The 19,394-nt window shown below is 48.8% G+C and overlaps 1 long non-coding RNA gene across 1 annotated transcript; it reads right to left on the minus strand.

Moving 5' to 3' along the window:
- Positions 3,054-16,496, minus strand: LOC106502490. Its single transcript, XR_001296114.2, has 5 exons — positions 15,645-16,496; positions 15,178-15,294; positions 12,189-12,275; positions 11,871-11,975; positions 3,054-3,670 (listed from the first exon to the last, which is right to left on the minus strand). It is a non-coding gene; the product is annotated as an uncharacterized LOC106502490 (long non-coding RNA).

Genomic DNA, 19,394 nt, shown 5'->3' on the forward strand with positions numbered 1-19,394 from the left:
CATCGGAGGCAGATGCTTTAACCTCTGAGCCACTAGGGAAGCGAAGAGCTTTCCTGAGCAGGTTACAAAGGCAACACTTCCTCCGGGGCTCTGCCCGTGGAGTGGGCCTCCCTGTCAGTTCAGTTATTTGTTTTTGAAGTAGTTGATTTACCATGTTGTGTTAGTTTCTGGTGCACAGCAAAGTGATTCAGGTGTGTGTGTGTGTGTGTGTCTGTATATATAAAAAAATGAAAGTGTTAATTACTCAGTTGTGTCTGACTCTTTGTGATCCCATGAACTATAGCCTGCCAAGCTCCTCTGTCCACGGGATTCTCCAGACCAGAATACTGGAGTAGGTTGCCATTCTCTTCTCCAGGGCAATCTTCTCGGCCCTGAGATTGAATCCAGGTCTCCCGCATTGCAGGCAGATTTTTTACCATCTGAGCCACCAGGGAAGCCCACAGATATGAAAACTCCCATATGTATATATATATATACTTTTTCACATTTGTTTCCATCATGGGTTATTGCAAGATGTCGAATAAGTTCCCTTTTATTTACTGTAGGTCCTTGTTTTGTTTTGTTTTTTCAATCTGTTTTATATATAGTGGTGTGTGTCTGTTAATCCCAAACTCCTAATTTATCACTCTCCACACCTTTCATCTTTGGTAAATATGTTTTGGGTTTTTTTTTTTTTATGTGGGTGGGTCTATTTCTGTTTTGTAAATAAGTTCATTTGTATTATTGTTTTAGATTCCACATATAAGTGATACTGTATGGTATTCATCTTTCTCTTTCTGGCTTACATCACTTAGTATGACAGTCTCTAGATTCTTCCATGTTGCTACAAATGGCCTCATCTCATTCTTTTTATGGCTGAGTAATACTCCATCGTATATGCGTACCACATCTTCTCTATTCATTTATCTGTTGATGGACACTCAAGTTGCTCCCATGTCTTGCTATTGTAAATAGTGCTGCAATCTTTGAGCGTATCTTTTTGAATTAGAGTTTTCTCCAGATAAATGTCAAGGCTCTATTTTTCACACACTTCCCTTTCACTGCAACATGCTTAAGCAAGGTCAGCCTTAGGATTCAGGGAAAACCCAGTGTGAAATAGCATAGATGTTTCCATCAGACCATAAATCAGTTCCTGGTGGAGAGATGCCTGTCACCCTGGATTCTACTTGCTCTGCTTTCCAAAGATTTGGCCTATAAATCAGAGACCAGGAGCCCACAAGGAAAAATTTAAGAAAGAGTTGTGTTTGTTAATTGTTTGTAAATTGCTTTCTTTATAAATGTGGGACAAGCAGCATAGCCAGACCCCGTGGACTACACGAATAGTATTCCCGCCCACCAAGAGAGAGAAGGAGCGAGGCTCTGGGAGGGGCTGTCCCCTCTCCCCAGCTCCATCATCTTTTCTCTGTTTCCCACAGAGATCTGGGCCACAGGGATGACTGATCCTGAAGACAGAAATTCTATCTTCCCCAAGAGGGAACTTGCCGCATGCCCAGGGTTGAGCTGAAGTCACTAGTGAATGGGAATATCATGCTGAAGAGTCATTCTGATTCTGATCATTCTACATATGATTTCACCATTGAAATACCAAGTTCTGGAAGTCAGAAGTGAGTCAAAATGCAGCTCTTGTTATCACGGTTCCCCGGGTGATTCTGCACTTTGGACCCCAAGCTTTGCAGACTCACTGGTCAGAGGCCTGCCCTAGGGGTCACATCCTACTTCCAATCTTGACCACAGGACAAGATGTCCCCTGGAACAAGTGACTTCACTTCTCCAAACCTCTATTCAAGCTCTAAAATCTAGAAATTCTGTTACTTGACCTTCAGAGGACTGACTGTGTGCTAAGTTGCTTCTGTCTGACTTCATGTCCGACTCTGTGCGACCCTATGGAGTGTAGCCCACCAGGCTCTTCTGTCCATGGGGAGTCTCCAGGCAAGAATACTGGAGTGGGTTGCCATTTCTCCTCCAGGGGAGAGGACTGACTACAGTGCTCCAAAGGTGGCCCTTCTGCATGAAACATAGACACTGACAATTAAAGACCTCCTTAAACATCTGTCAATTCATGAATGATTGGACAGTTGAGTGCCACTCAGGGCTCAGAAACCATTTTCCTGAAAACTTTGAAGGAATCATCAAAGGCAAAGTTCAGCAACCAAAAACTGGAGACTTTGATTTATTGTCACCGAACAAGTTGAAAAATCTTAGTAAGAGACACTCGAACCTTTTAAGTATCATCTCGTGGTAATAATGACCTCTCATGCATATTTATGCACTTAGCTCTGTAATAACCACTTGAAAGACTAGGTTTTTCCCCACCCCTGGGGAATGAAGCTATGTGAAAACGTGACAAAATATTCCAAGTTCAAATGTCCAAATATGGAAACCTACAAAATGTTGGAATTTCTCCCCCAAGTAGAAAGCACCTGAGTGTTTATTGACTCAGGGACCATTCAGACACTCAGGTCAGCCTTGAGAATCCTAAAAACTTACCTGCCCCTGCTGCTCAGCATTCTTCCTGGGGAACATAGGCTTGACTCATTGACGTGTAGGTGGGTTAGTCTGGGTTGAGACAGGAATGTTTGGAGACAGGGTAAACTGGCCAGCTGTTGGGTATTTAGCAAAGAATTCCAAAAGGGCTCAGTAGCCAGAGTTGCTCTTCAAAACCTCATTACTGTTGTTCAATGTCATTCATTACCCTCGGAAAGTAAAATCATATGACCCCATTTCCTCAGTAAGTTAATTATTTTATTTCTTTGTATGAGGCAAAAACACTACTTTTATTGTTAATTAATATGCTAAAATTAGGTTATACCATTCTGGACATGCAAAATTGAATTTAGTACTTTCCAATATGTTTTTTAAAAGCTGGTCAAAAATAAATGCCTTCAACATCTTTTCTTTTTCCAACTGAGTATAAATTTCCTTCCTATGAAATTTCATTCCTTCCTGCTATTCTAAGTGACATAATGCCACTTATTTTCCAAAGGGAGGAAAGAATAAAAATAATGAGACATTCAGTTAGCATTTTGAAATTCAGATATTTAATAGGCAAGCCCCCCCTCCAAAAAAAAAAAAAAAAAAAAAAAGAAAGGAAGGAAGGAAGAAAAGCAAAAATACAATAAAAAAGGTATAATCATCCACAAGTTCCAGGACCAAAATAATTAAATGGGACAATAAGGAGAATTATTTATTTGGGGACTAATTTCAGGCATTTCAGATTTTTCTCTTCCCTGTTGATTAAAGTGAAGATAGGAAATTCTGAAATTTCTTCTCTCGCAGAGATGGAGCATGAGAGCCCCATCGGATGCTGGGACACAAAGTGACTTCCTGGTTCCCTCTGTTGTTCTGCTGTAATGAAATCCCCTCTGATATATCTGCCATCGCCCACTGTTAATTACTTTTCTATTTATTTAGTAGACCTACAAGTGGAAGGCAATCTATTGCCAGGGAATTGTTTGACTTCTATGCTAAGTAGACGGCATTCCAATCCAGTGAGGTTGGCAGCAGCCTGAGCGGACTTCTATCTCATTGCCACATTAAATTAGCATCCAGCATGTCCTAGATACAAGAAGGGTATTTTTTTTTTTTTTCCTTCTCCAGAAGGTTAATAGTCCTTGGGAGTCTATAAACTGGTCCTGGGCATCCTCTGTGGTCAGGCCCTGCTTCTGTTTCCCTGGAAATGATAAGAAGGAAGAATTAACTGGAGGGTTCACATGCCTGGAGGGTGGAGTCGGGTGGGACTTCACATAAAGTGTCTAACTCTTAGTACGGACGCAACCCTTTACATCCATCAGGTAAAGTGTCTCATGGAGAGGAACAGAAGAGGGTTCAAGTCTAAAGAACAAGGATGATTACAAGTCTATGACGTGGCTTTGTTCCTTGGCACCAGCTTTTACCGGGCAGATGCGTGAATTCAGTTCAGTCCCTCAGTTGTGTCCAACTCCTTGTGACCCCATGGACTGCAGCATGACAGGCCTCCCTGTCCATCACCAACTCCCACAGCTTGCTCAAACTCATGTCCATGGAGTCGGTGATGCCATCCAACCATCTCATCCTCTGTCATCCTCTTCTCCTCCCGCCTTCAGTCTTTCTCAGCATCAGGGTCTTTTCCAATGAGTCAGTTCTTCCCATCAGGTGGCCAAAGTACTGCAGTTTCAGCTTCAGCATCAGCCTTTCCAATGAATATTCAGGACTGATTTCCTTTAGGATGGACTGGTTGGATCTCCTTGCTGTTCAAGAGACTCTCAAGAGTCTTCTCCAACACCACAATTCAAAATCATCAGTTCTTCAATGCTCAACTTTCTTTATAGTCCAACTCTCACATCCATACATCACTACTGGGAAAACCATAGTTTTTACTATACAGACCTTAGTCAGCAAAGTAACGTCTCTACTTTCTAATACTCTGTCTAGGTTTGTCATAGCTTTTCTTCCAAGGACTGAGTTATGTGTGAAATACAGCCACATTAATATGGGTCTGATTTTCCTTCAGGCTTCCCTGGTGGTTCAGACAGTATAGAATCTGCCCGCAGTGCAGGAGACCTGGGTTTGATCCCTGGGTCGGGAAGATCCCCTGAAGAAGAGAAGGGCAACCTACTCCAGTATTCTTGCCTGGAGAATCCCATGGCTAGAGGATCCTGGTGGACTATAGTCCATGGAGTCGCAAACAGTCCGACATGACTGAACGACTAACACTCGACCTTCCTTCTCCACACCAGGGTCATCTGGTGGTCAGCTAAGAGGAAACAGAGGCTGGGGGAAGACTGATCTCTGCAATCTGCTTTGGGTGTGTTGGGGGAGCTGAGGGAGAAGCAGATTCCACGGATGTCCCCTTAAAGGCAGTTATTTGAAGCAGGGAAGCACAAGCCCCGCGAAGGAACGGTCCGTCCAGACACCTCTCCGGTAGCCGTGGCGGGTCCTCCCATCCAGGAGCAGAAGGGAAAGCCCGTCTCTATTTCAGTCGCCTCTCACTGTGCACCCTGCTTGTTTCAGTGAGACTGCAAGGGGCCCGGTGCCCTGGGACATTACAGGAGCCGAGAGGAGCGCCCGTTAGGGGAGCTGCAGAGGACAGGCTCGCGATTAGAATTCCACTTCCTGTTTCCACGGGGAGACTTCCGTCAGTCAGGTCCCGCCTCAGTGGCAGGCCGCACTCTGTTCCGACGGCTACCTGCGCTGGAGGGACAGCACCCCGTGGAGTGTGGACCCCGGAGGGCACGATCTGAGGAGGGGACCCTCTCCTGGCCCCCCGGCCCAGGCGCGCTTGCAGCCCCGGAGCCTGCCTCTGGCCTTCCTCCGTCACAGCAGCTTCCTCTCTGGTCCGCTCATCATGGCTGTCATTTCCTGAGACCGTCAACTTCGAGAAGCATTTCCTGATCCTCCAGGACTCACCCCGGTGACCCCCTGGCTCTGAGACTTGGGAAGGCTCGCCCTGCCCTCCTCACCAGCCTGGAAAACGGGCTCCCATGTCCTACAGGAGAGGTCATTCTGTAGGTACTGGTGTAAGATCCCGGGACCGGGAGCTGCAGGCATCTCTCTCCTCCAGGCTCCACTGACACCAAACTGGAAGCCTAGTCCATCCACCACCTTCCTTGCTGGGACCCCACTGTCCTTGGGTGTACCTCCTAGCCCAGGCTGAAACCTCCCTGCCCCGATTCAGCTCTGGCTCCGTCCCACGGGCTCGGCAATTAAGTCTATTTTCCACAAGTCCAGTCAAGACATTGCGAAAGGAGAGCACTCCAGACCACCCTCCCCAGGGCGACCCCACTCCCCAGCACCCCTCTGCACCTTGGTGTCAGGGATACAGACAATGTCTCCTGATGGCAGGGCCACTTTTGTGAGGGTAGGATTGGATCTCTCTCTTTTCTTCCCCAGTGGGAGAGTCAGTTATGCCTTGGAGTCTATTAATCTCACAAACAGGTATGGAGCCAAAGAGGCTGAATCGAACAGTTGAGGGTTTAAAGAAGTTGGAGCACCATAGCTATCATTATAATGAAGTTCCCTGATATATAATCATGGGTCTGGGTGACCAGACACGATTCTTTTAAGTCTGAGAAATTGTAAATGATGCGGAGGAGTTTTTTTATGGTTACCAACTAGCCTCTGACAAACCAGGTGGGTGAGAAGGGACCTTCTCTTGCCTCCCTGTGGGCACAAGGTCCCGGAGGGGCCGAGGACAGCAGGACAGGAAGAGGAACGCACTGCTGGCCCCTCCTACCAAGTCCTGTTCGTTTGTCTGTCTCTTAAATTTGGTTCCATGGCATAAAAAATAGGATTTATCTTTCTCCACAGATGCCACAAACAGATGCTGAAAACCAGAGACCTTGCAGAGTCAATAAAAGATAAGTTATAAAATCTATAAAACTGCAGAAAGAAATCAGAATTTCAGCAACTTCCAGGGTGCTGTTTTTTTTTTTTTTTTTTTTCCCCCAGACTGCTCCTTTGATCAACTATAGGGAGATGGGGGAAGCCAGCCGTGCATTAATTCCATCTGCTGTTTCTCATGGCATGAGTGGGGCCAGAAGAGGGGCCGAGGTCTCAGCGATGCTGGAGCTGAGATAGTGACAGAGTAGAAATGGAGAACAGTGCCCGGGATGGAGACAAAGCTGTCATAACCAATTAGCATTTCACTTTTGTAAAGATCTTGGAGGCGATGGATTCCTTAGATTTTAATGTACGTCTTCAAAGTAATTTTGTAAGCTATTTAAACGATGCTCCCTTTTTACAACTCTACATAATTTGATTATACGAACCATCCTCCAGTCCTTGGATATGCAAATGCAGCGTCAAAATGATTTTTCCAATATTTTGATAGAATTGGAGATTCGTTGCAGTGATAGGAAGTGACAAAGATTGCAACGGGGTGTGGGTAGCCTGCTCATCTGGAACCCTGAGGCCATTCAGATTTTAAACAACCACTTCTTGAGAATCATCCATAAGAATAAACTTTGGAAAACCAAAGACAGGGCAATGATTAGGGTCTGGAGTCAAACTGCTTTGGATCTAATCCTAGAGCTGCCCGGATGCTGAATTTGTGAATTAATCTCTCAGAGCCTCAGTTTTCCCACCTATAACTTGGGAATAATAAGACATAAGCGCATAGAAATATTAAGAGGATTAGCAATTAGAATGAAAACACCTGGCAGAACTTGGCAAAGACACTCATGACCCCGCCACTGTCATAACTCTATTGTTACTACTGTTACTATGACCAGGTGATGAAATCTGGGTTTGTTGGCAGAGTTATTTTTCAAGCAGCCATCAAGTGACATGGCGGTCCTGAGGTGATGTCAGTGGCTGAGCTGCACAGTGATCTTAGGTGAGAGGATAATTGTCTTGCTTCTCGGAGGGCTCATCTCCATCCTTGGCACTAGCATAGACTGGCAGATCGCTCATTCACTCAGCACTTCTGTCCCTTCTGTGGATCAGATATTGCACTGTGTTGAGGACTGAAGAATATAGATTTGGAGCCATAATCCTTGACCTCTAGGGGTTTACAGTCATCGTGGAGATTAAGAGGAGATAAACAAAATTATACTGCTAGGGAATCAGCACCCAATGGGGGTGCCAATCACTAAGGCACAGAAATCAGCAGAAGGATGTCTGGGCCTGCTCCTCTGGCAGGTGGAGGCCAGCTTTGGATGCTGCTGCAATGCAGAGAATCATGCTGCAACAAAGAGTCACCCAGCCCCAAACATCCAGGATGCCCCGCCTGGACCCCCCTCCAGGTGCAGCGATAAAGAATCCATCTGCCAAGGCGGGGGACACAGGTTCCATCCCTGGCCTGGGAAGAGTCCATGTGCCACAAAGCAACTAAGCCTGTGAGGCAGAATTCTGAGCCCACACCCTAGAACCTGTGTGCCCAGCTACTAAAGCCCATTCACCTAGAGCCTGTGGTGTGCCAAAGGTGAAGCCACTGCAAAGAGTAGCCGGGGCCCCATAGCTAGAGAGCAGCTCATGCTTGCTTCAACTAGAGAAAGTCTACAGGCGGGAATGAAGGCCCAGGGCAGTTCAGTTCAGTTCAGTCACTCAGTAGTGTCCGACTCTTTGCGACCCCGTGGACTGCAGCATGCCAGCCCTCCCTGTCCGTGACCAACTCCCAGAGTTTACTCAAACTCATGTGCATTGAGTTGGTGATGCCACTGCAGCCCAAAATTAATTAATTAATTTTTAAGAAGAGTGCCCAGTTTGAGATGCCTTGAGCTCAGGGCCCCACATGAGCAAGCACCTGGGGGACAAGGGACACAGGGCATCTGGGGAGGACCAGGCGATTTGGTGTAACTGGACCGTTGGGTCCCAGGAGGCCAGTCCCATGTGCAAGGCAGGGGTCCAGTCAGGAAGGACCTCACTGCCAGCATGGGCTAAGGTTGACTCCTGCCTCTGTGTGCCTCGAACTTCTCCAGAAGAGCCCCAGAACCAGAGCAAAGTCAACTCAGTCCACCACGTTGGAACCAACAGCCTGAAAGAACCGGAATTCTTGTATCATCCTGCAAAGTCAAGGAAGCTTGGTTTCTTTTCACAATGAACATAAAAGCGAATGACGTGGTCTTTTCCCCTTGCAAGTTTAAAATCAGTGCTTCAGGACACCCAAGGCCATCCAGGATGAGAAGCTTGAGAGGACAGGGCTGGCCCTGGAGAATTTTTGAACCAGGGGGGTGACCTGAGCAGACGTAGGGGCTTGGGTCCTTCCCTCACAGGGGGGCTGCCCAGAACAGGGCTGATGACACCCACCTCCCCTGAGGGCTGATTCTTGAGCTGACGACATTGAGACCCAAGGTCAGGGCTCGTCTGGAGCTGTCTGCCAACAGCAGGGGTGTCAGAGGAGCAGGGTCCATTAGCAGAAGGAACACTGGGCTGAGCCGCTGGGAGCTCCTGCAGACTGCCTGAGCTGCCATGAGCTGCTGACCTAAAGGAAACCACTTGCCCTCTCTGGTCACAGGTAAAGGGAGGAACGTGGGTAAGAGCGCTTGTGGGCTCCAGCGCGCACGTCCCCTGCCTATTGGCTGCAGGGTGCGCCTTCCTGCCGGCCGCCCCGCAGTGGGCCATCTGGTGGGCCGGTCAAGACCTCCTGACCCTACTCACCAAGCAGCGCGGTGACGGGCTGGGGAAGGCCCCGTGGAATCTAGCAGCAGTGGATTTAATTTTCCACTTTCATAACTTCATTCCTTTGAGTCTTGAGAACTCATGGGCCTTCAAGAGTCTCTTATTATTATACAAATCTCCAGGATCCCTTATCAGCTGACGTCTTAGGCTGCAGAGAACCCTTTGGCGAGTATTAACAGGAACAAAACTTAGGAGAACGAGAGGGAGAAGCCAGCTTGTGTTACAAGAGTATAAATACTGTCCATGTTTTTTCCAAATGTGTTTCCTTCCCTGTTCATTTAGGTAAGGCTTTTTCTCTCTGGTGGAGAAGGGAATGGCACCCACTCCAGTATTCATGCCTGGAGAATCCCATGGACAGAGGAGCCTGGCGGGCCACAGTCCATAGGGGTCGCCAAGAGCCAAACACGACTGAACACAACTCAGCTTTCTCCCTGAAGTCACAAAGTATTTCACAAACCAGAGGTGGATGCTTTCTACCTGCCTGGTGGGCCACAGCTGGACCAGAGGCATGCGAGGAGGGAGGGGAGAGTCTTGGAACTTGGGACCTTTGTCCCCACATCCAGGCAGGTGGTCACGGGCTTGGAAATGCCTTCCTTGTTATCTGCACATTCTCGAGTAAATCCTTAACTACTCCAACCCGTCTCCTCATCTGTAATCTCAGTGGAAAGAGATGGTCTCTGCACCTCTGTCAACTCTACCCTCTTACGACCATGAGCGAGGTGCCCAGGGCTCCGCAGGAAAAACTGGAAATGTAACCCTGCTGACAAAGAACGGGCCGGGGAGGCAGGGCAGGGAAGTGAAACTGGGGGTGCTCTGTGGGCATCTCAGGGTTGAAGTCGCTGCTTCTGCTCAGTAAACATTGATGAGGAAGAATGGCCCCAAACTGAAAGTTCCCCTGTTGCAGGGAGGGAACCAGAGGTCATGGGTGGGAGCAGGCATGTTGGGGGTGAGAGAGCCAAAGCAAGGCTGGGGGTGTCACTGGACCCTCAGGCGGCAGATCCCGTGTGATTTGCGGCCAATAATGGATGGATTGCCCTAGACTCGCAAGCACGAGGGAAACGCGTTCTTCCCTTTTCTTCTCAGTTCACAGCAGTTATTCTAAAAGTAAGGATGGCACGGTCACAGCGCCAGGCAGGAGCCTGAGCAGGGCCCCTTCATGCCCCTTGCACGTGCACGTCCCCCCAGCATCACCTCCCAGCCCCCTTCTTCCCTTGGATCCGTCCCCTGGCCTGGCCTGTATCCCCCTCTCAGAGCCACCTGATGGATGATCTGGGCTCCAGGTTCTCACTGGAAGGAAGCTGGAGGTGCCAGCCGGGGCGGGCAGGCCCGGGGAGGAGACACAGGAGATACAGGCACAGCCCGGGGCAGACACGGCCCCCAAGGCTGGGCTCTGATTGAGCTGAGGGTCCGAGAAGCACTCCGGAGGCAGGAGGCGCACTGCAGAACTTCTATCATGTTGAGCATTGAAAGCCTGTATTCATTACACATAATAGAGTCAAAAATTGGTCCAATTTCATGTTTTATTGATTGACACAGAGAAGGATGTGTCTGATCAACACAAGACTCGGGAACCATAAGAAAGATACTTTTTGAGAATTGTCTTTGATGGAATATCGGACCTCATCTCAGCTCCATGGGCTGTTGACCTCACCAGCTCCCGAGAATAAGGACCACTGAGGCCCCAGGGCACACCCAGCTGGGGGCACCGAGCCCTCTCCCAGGGGTTGAGGGGTGGGTGGGAGGAGTCTGGCACCAGAACCGCTCATGGAACAGACTTCCCGAGGCCAGTCCTCAGACTGGGGCTGGCTGGCCCATCAGAGCTGCAAAGTTTAACCTCGTGTGCTGGGCGGGGGTGAGGTGCTGCACTTCCCATCTTCAGAACAGGACATGGAGCCCCGAGGGGTGAGAAACTTGTCAAATAAGCCTAGGTGGAGCAAGATCCAAACTCAGGCCGCCCAGCTCTGGGCCCACATTCTGAATCACTACACGAGCTGCTCCCTCAGCATGGACCCAGTCTGAGAAGACTCCAGGCTCTTTTGGAACATCCCTGAGGTCAGGGCTAATTTCATAAGAACACTGGGATGTCTTTTCATAGTGTTCATGTTCATGGGGTTCTCTCAGCAAGAGGGAATGGAGGGGGTTTGCCATTCCCTTCTCTAGTGGACCACCGTTTTTCAGAACTCTCCACTGTGACCCATCCGTCTTGGGTGACCCTGCATGACATGGCCTGTGGCTTCAATGAGCTATGCAAGCCCCTTTGCCACGACAAGGCTGTGATCCATGAAGGGTAAAGACATCAGTTTGCTGACTAAGGTCTGTATAATCAAAGCTATGGTTTTTCCAGTAGTCATGTATGGATGTGAGTGTTGGACCATGAAGAAGGCTGAGTGCCAACGAATTTATGCTTTTGAGCTGTGGTGCTGGAGAAGATTCTTGAGAGTTCCGCGGAATGCAAGAAGATCAAATCAGTCAATCCTAAAGGAAATCAATGCTGAATATGCATTAGAAGGACTGATTCTGAAGCTGAAGCTCCAATACTTTGGCCACATGATGCGAAGAGACAACTCATTGGAAAAGACCCTGATGCTGGGAAAGACTGAAGGCAGGAGGAGAAGGGGATGACAGAGGATGAGATGGTTGGATGGCTTCACCGACTCAATGGACATGAGTTTGAGCAAGCTTCAGGAGATGGTGATGGACAGGGAAGCCTAAGTCCATGGGGTCGCAAAGGCTCGGACACAAGTTTGTGATTGAACAACTAGCACGTCACTGACCTTCTTCCTTCTTACTCTCAGGAGCGGACAGTTGAGGCTTCCAGAGGCTGCCTGAAGCATGGTAGCATCTTCACGCTAATGGCCCAGGTGCTTGGGTCCTTGTGTCTGAAAAACATCCGGGGTTTAATTTCTAACAAGGTCAATGTTGCTAGGTACTATAACCCACCTGTGTCTCTCTGGGATTTGAGATCTGCTGCTCCATACCAGACACACCCAAGGCTTCTTTGCTCCTGCTCCCAGGCCCCACCCAACCCACCCATGCCCTGCACACTTTGGCCACCTGCTGCCCGCCTGTCCCAGACCCCAGCTCATGCTTACACCGTGGCTGGTTGCTCTCACACTTCACTGGAGCCAGATTCTCCTTGGGGAACCTGAAACTTGACAGTGGAGCAAGCCTGGATGTCACTGGAGCAGGAACAGCAACGACAAATAACAGAAAACGTCAGTTCAATGATACCACCCACGCTGGACTCTGTGTGGGCAACTGGACTGGGTTGTGGGGCTGCTGTGTTAATTCTCTGGCCTTCCCAGATGGCTCAGGGGTAAAGACCAATGCAGGAGACACAAGAGACATGGAGTTGATCCCTCGGTTGGGAAGATTCCCTGGAGGAGGAAATGGCAACCCACTCCACTGTTCTTGCCTGGAGAATCCCATGGACAGAAGACCCTGGCGAGCTACAGTCTACGAGGGCGCCAAGAGTCAAGAGTCGGACATGACTGAGAGACTGAGCATGCCCAAATGTTAATTCTCTGAGCTACCCCAGGAACTGTCAAATATCCATTTCTCACTTAAGGTTGCTCGGAAAAAACCTGAAGCTTAACTAATAGGAGACATTGGCTACACCTTTTCCGGATTCCCCAGTTCACCTGCTTCTTATAATCTACTAGCTTGCCTCTGGACCCCTGCAGATGGCAAATCACCCAGCTCCTGCCTGGAACAGCCGTGGGTCCTGCTCATCATGGACCCCCCCAGCCAGCCTCAGCAGCACCTTCCTTGTCTCCCCCAGGCCCTTGAAGGAAGTGCCGAGCCTCTGGCTTCAGTGTTAAGATGGGGCAAATGAGACTTGTGGTCTGACTGGCCTAGCCATCCTTTGGAATATCTTATTCTTTGGGCTCAAACCCCCTTTGAGAAGCTGGGGTGCCTTTCCCCGCTAAGAAGCCCAACTGACAAGCATAAAATCCTCCCCTAGAAATAAACTAGGCCCTAGGCCCTAGGTAGCAAGAGAAACTGTAATTAAAAGAAGATTAACAGACACTAAGAATGATCGAACACGGAATTCCTGGTCCTGGTGACAGAGTGGATCAAAATTCTCCTGCCAATCTAGGGGACACGGGTCCAATCCCTGGTCTGGGAAGATTCCACACTGTTTTTGTTCAGTCACTCAGTTGTGTCCGGCTCTTTGCAACACCATGGATTACAGCATACCAGGCTTCCTTGTCCTTCACTGTCTCCCAGAGCTTGCTCAAACTCATGTCCATTGAGTCGGTGGTGCCATCCAACCATCTCATCCTCTGTCCTACCTTCTTCCACCCTCAGTCTTTCTCAGCATCAGCGTCCTTTCCAATGAATTAGCTCTTCACATCAGGTGGCCAAAGTATTGGAATTTCAGCTTCAGCATCAGTCCTTACAATGAATATTCAGGACTGATCTCCTTTAGGATGGACTGGTTGGATGTCCTTGCAGTCCAGGGGACCATCAAGAGTCTTCTCCAACAGCAGAGTTCAAAAGCATCAACTCTTTGATTCTAGGAGGTGCCCCCAAGAGCTCCTAGAAGCCCTGACTGGCCCACCTTGTACTCCTCACCCTTCCCACAGCCTCTAGGAGGAGAAACGTCCCGTGTGGTAGGAGTTGCTCTTGGGTTGCTCTGCTGTTTCCAACATTTGGGAATTGCCAGTGGGCTTCCCTGGTGGCTCAGCTGGTAACGAGTCTGCCTGCAATGTGGGAGTCCTGGGTTTGATCCCTGGGTTGGGAAGATCCCCTGGAGAAAATAAAGGCTACCCACTCCAGTATTCTGTCCTGGAGAATTCCATGGACTGTATAGTTAGTCCCTGGGATCGCAAAGAGTTGGACACGACTGAGTGACTTTCACTTTTTCTTTTCCAGTGAGGTCCACATCTCTCCTATATCACTGGGACTAGTTAATGTGTTTTATTGGTGGACAGATCTTGGCCCACGTGTGTTTCAGCATAAAATAAGGAGGAGTTTCTTCTTTAGATAAACAGTGCCCAAGGGAGGGTCAGAAAAGACCCCGATGCTGGGAAAAATTGAGGGCAGGAGGAGAAGACGGAGATGGAGAATGAAATGATTGGAGAGCATCACGACTCAATGGACATGAGTTTGAGCAAATTCCAGGAGTTGGTGAAGGACAGGGAAGCCTGGCGTGCTGCAGTCCATGGGGTCACAAAGAGTCGGACATGACTTAGCGACTGGGCAACAACAACAGCAAGGGCCAGAAGAATAGTTCAGTCTTGCAAAGACCAAGACCAAATGCTGATAAACCTTCAGATCCCAGGCAGTCACTTGATCACTTATGGTTTCCCGTCTTCTTCATTTCTCTGCCTATAAACCAGCTCTCCCTGCCCAGGGTCAGCCAACAGTAGCCGCCCTGAATAGCGTCCTTCCTGACTTGCCTCTCTCAGTCCTTGTAGGCAGCATAAAGTTGGTACCACTCACTACTGCTGGTTTCAAATTCTGGGGGAGAGAAGCTGAGTGGGAGAGACCCATGGCTGGGACCATTGGGCCGAATCACACAGTGTAAGCCCGAGGGGGAGTGAGGACTTCTCAGAGAAGGGGTCCACAGGTTTGTTGGACCTGACAAAGTAGCCCAGACTGGCCCGCAATGCCCGCTCCTCTGCAGAAGGCACAGCTCTTGCAACAAGGTGCCTCCTCGTCCAGACCCTCTGCAGGCACAGAAGACTGCATATGGCTGTTTGCCTTTCTTTCTGCATGTCCTCCCACTGGGTTAATACATAATAATTTATCCTTAATCAGTCCTGGGTGTTCATTGGAAGGACTGATGTTGAAGCTGAAGCTCCAATACTTTGGCCACCTGATGCAAAGAGCTGATTCATTTGAAAAGATCCTGATGCTGGGAAAGATTGAAGGCAGGAGAAGAAGGGGACAGTAGAGGATGAGATGATTGGATGGCATTACTGACTCGACGGAGATGAGTTTGAGTAAGCTCTGGGAGTTGGTGATGGACAGGGAGGCCTGGCGTGCTGCAGTCCATGGGATTCCAAAGAACTGGATATGACTGAGTGACTGAACTGAACTGAATTTATCCTTAAGGGAATGACCTTGACTTACTTGTTTCCATCCACTCCTGTGCGCTTCCGGCAGCCCCAGTTGGGTGGAGCATGTTTTAGGAAGAGCCAGCACACCCTTGTAGATCTTCCCGTGTAGTTTAGTGGGTAAAGAGTCTGCCTGCAATGTAGGAGACCCGTGTTTGATCCCTGGGTTGGGAAGATCCCCTAGAGAAGGACATGGCAACCCACTCCAGTATTCTTGCCTGGAGAATCCCATGGACAGAGGAGCCTGGTGGGCTGCAGTCCATGGGGTCACAGAGTCAGATACGACTGAGTGACTAGACCACCACCAGCACACGCTGCCTCCAGCTCCACCCCACTTCCTGCCCCGCCTCGGTCCCATCAGACGCAGGGCCCAGTGGAGACAATGCAGGGGGCGCTGAGCCCACCAGACTCCTCCTTCGTGGGGGTGCAGGCAGGAGCGATCCCTCTAGGGTGTGTCCTAGGTGTCCATACCTGGACACTCACCTTCATGTTTCTGCCATATGCCACCAAGGAAGTCAGGACTCGGCGGGGTGCCCAGGGAGACCATCCGTGAGGCCTGGGGACCCTCAAGAGAAACCACATCTGGTTTGCACACGTGCGAGTGTGTGCAGCTGAACACGCAGGCTGAACGTCGAAGTCCAAATCCCTAAGGACGTGAGAGAGGCTAACACAGCGCAGCGGACAGCGGGAAAGCCTGCGCCCGGCCTCTCAGGCGGGCCTCCGCCTTCCTCTCTGCCGGGCTGGTCTCACGGCAGGCTGCCCCCGGAAAGTGGAATCTGAAGCTGCTTCCCAAGCACAGGGCGCTGCACCCTGCTCGGCCTGAAAATGCATGATGATGAACCCCGGGGCTTAGTCCTGGTTGGATGAGGAGAAATACAATTTAAAATTGGAAATTCGTTTTAAATGGGCTGTTAATTGCTGTTGAGCTTTAAATATTTGAGTTTATTAATTTCTCCCTCACCCCCTGAATTATATTTCAGCAACATTCCCCTGTCATTAGGCTATTAAATCAGACATATCAAAAAGGAAGCATTTATTTATATCTTCAGAGACATGTACATCTAATTAAGATAGTGTTACTGTGCATATTTTATATTGGGCAGATGCTGCCTGTGCTTTGTCTCATCAGCTCTGAAGGGCCTTAATAAGTGTTTGGAAGATTTGACTTGAGCTGGAGGAGGACGATGCCCTATGTCTGTCTGAGCAGTGAATTCTTAAGAACCTTGACCCTGAAAGAACAAAGAACGAGCTGTTCCTAGACACTGTAATCACCCTTTTAAAGAATCCAAAATGGATAAACTAGGGGTCTGGAATTAACGTATAAATGTGTGTGTGTGTTAGTCGTTCAGTCGTGTTTGACCTTTTGTGACCCCGTGGGCTGTAGCCCGCCAGGCTCCTCTGCCCATGGGATTCTCCAGGCAAGAGCACTGAAGCGGCTTGTCATTTCCTTCTCCAGGGGATCTTCTTGACCCAAGGACTGAAGCCGGGTTTCCTGCATCGCAGGTGGATCCTTTACCACCTGAGTCACCCGGGAAGCCCTAACGCGTATATATACTACTCTATATAAAGTGGGTGAACAAGAGGACCTCCTCTATCGCATAGGGAGCTATGTCTAATGTCTTATAATAACCTATAGTGGAAACGAATCTGAAAAAGAATAGATATATATAATACACACACATATGGGCTCCCCTTGCGGCTCAGCTGGTAAAGAATCCACTTGCAATGTGGGAGAGCTGGGTTCGATCCCTGGGTTGAGAAGATCCCCTGGAGAAGATAAAGGCTACCTACTCCAGTATTCTGGCCTGGAGAATTTCACGGACTGTATAGTCCACGGGGTCACAAAGAGTTGGACGTGACTGACCAACCTGTACTTCCCTTCACACACACACACTCATATGTATAACTGAATCACTTGGCTATACACCTGAAGCTAACACAACATTGTAAATTAACTATATTAATTTTTAAATGACTATTGGGGAAAAAAGAGAATCCAAAATAGCAACCTTTGTAAACAAGAGGTTGGAAAATCGGCTGTAATGCCAGAATGAATGTGATGAAACCAGCCAACATCTGGAAAGTACCTAGTGTGTGCCACAAGCTCTTAATGAATCCTCGTCACCTCATGAAATAGTTTTATTCCCATTTTACAGATGAGCAAGACAGAAACTTAGAGATGAAGCTTCCCATGTGGCCCTAGTGGTAAGGAACCCACCCAGCCAATGCAGGAGATTCGGTTTGATCCCTGGGTTGAGATGTTCCCCTGGAGGAGGAAATGGCCACCCACTCCAGTATTCTTGCAGGAGAATCCCATGGACAGAGGAGCCAGACGGGTTACAGTCCGTGGGGTGTGGCAAAGAGTCAGACACGGCTGAAGCGACTCAGTACACAATTTGCCCCCAAGAGGCAGAGCCAGGACTAAAGCTAAAACCTGACTGGAACCGGTGCATGCCTTTTTGACTTCACCCCGCTTTGTTGCCAAGAAGACTTAGTCCATTCTAGAACATTCTCAACCAAGGTGATATTACCCCTTCCCCCTACAAGGTGATAAAAATTGGTTCTTGGGAAGCAAGAAATTACACTGGTTTTATGTAAAAGCACAGATACGCATAGAGCACGTGGTCAGGTAAACAGCGCATCTGTGGCACTAAACTTGCAGAACGTGTGTGTCCAGCTCTCTGCAACCCCATCAGCTTAGCCAGGCTCCTCCGTCCATGGGATTCTCCAGGCAAGAACACTGGAGTGGGTTGCCACATCTTTCTCCCTGGGATCTTCCCGACCCAGGGGTGGAACAAGGGGCTCCTGCGTCTCCTGCACTGGTAAGCGAGTTCTCTACCGCTAGCATCATCTGGGAAGCCCTCCAGCTACACTGGCCACATTTCAAAGGCTCAGTAGCCACAGGTGGTTGCCACCAGGACAATACAGATAAAGAATATTTCTATCCAACAGAAAGTTCTACGCCACAGAGCTGTCCTAGAGACAGGAAACAGGTACTTTTCTTGCAACAAATTTTCGTTGAGAACCAGCTTTGTGTAGACCCTCTTGTAAGCACAAGAGACAATCAACCCCAAGGTCCTATGCTTGAAGGAGTGCTGCTATTATTCTTCCTACAGGTTCTGCGGTTTCCTCAGCTCTGGGCCCTGAGATGGGTGTCCACTCAACACCACACGGCCTTTGAACCACGCTGAGAGCGCTGCCGTGTCCGTGGCGATGGTGGTCCCACAGCCCTGAAAGCCAGCGTGGCCGGCGGCCAAGGGGCCATTGGCCTCCTGTGCGTTGGGTGCTGCGGGGTTCTTACCTCCCCATCACCTCAGAATCTCTCCCCTAGGCGACAAGCCTGGGCGGGGAGCGGCTTTTCCCGCATCGTGGTTATTCTGTCCACAGAGTGCTAGTTATCATCTAAGAGAAGGCATGTGTCCGTTACTCCTCTCACAGCCACTAGATAGAAAAGAATCCTGTGCTTTCGAGAATGTTTTGTGACACACTCAAATTTTGATAGAAAGAGAATTAACATTATGAGAAATCACACATGGAAATCCTTGGACACAAAGAAAAGGCTATAACCCTCAGCCAGGTTTGAACTTCCCTGCCAGAAAATGAAATGTTTTACAAAAGTGATCAGTTTCACTCCATGGGCAGTGAGGTTGTGAATAAGGAAGTCTTTTTTTTTTTTTTTTTTTTTTAATAAAAAGGGCTTTTTCTTGTTTTCTTGTCCTCCAGAGTCCAGAACTTTGTTATATTCCCATCAGGAAACCCCAAGAATGAAAGTTACAGTCGACTTGGGATTATTCATGGGTCACCTGGATCGGTTCCATTTCCTGCCGCCAAGTGGGTCTCTGTCCAATTACTCAGTTCAGGCGGCGAGGGAGGTGGGCTTCCCCCTCCTTCCTTCCTCTCTGGCAGTGAGAGGAAAGGAGGGAGAAACAGCAGAGAGAGAGAGAGAGAGAGAGAGAGAGAGAGAGAGAGAGAGAGGGAGAGACAGAGAGAAGGGGAGGCATAATTCAATCACCAAATGACTGGAATTGCTAATGCCTGCGAACCTCTCGATAGCTCTATTGTTGGATTTTTTTTTTTTTTTGTCAGAAATGTTTCTGAAAGAATTAAGCAATTTGACTCTTTCTAAACTTTTAATTTATGATGTTATTTTATTTGCGATAGCTCCAAGTGAACTGCAAGGGGACTCTGCCATCCATATCCTTGTATCCAAACTCCCCTCCCATCCAGGCTGTC

The sequence above is a fragment of the Capra hircus genome, chromosome 9 (genome assembly GCF_001704415.2).
Source record: "Capra hircus breed San Clemente chromosome 9, ASM170441v1, whole genome shotgun sequence".
NCBI lineage: Eukaryota > Metazoa > Chordata > Mammalia > Artiodactyla > Bovidae > Capra > Capra hircus.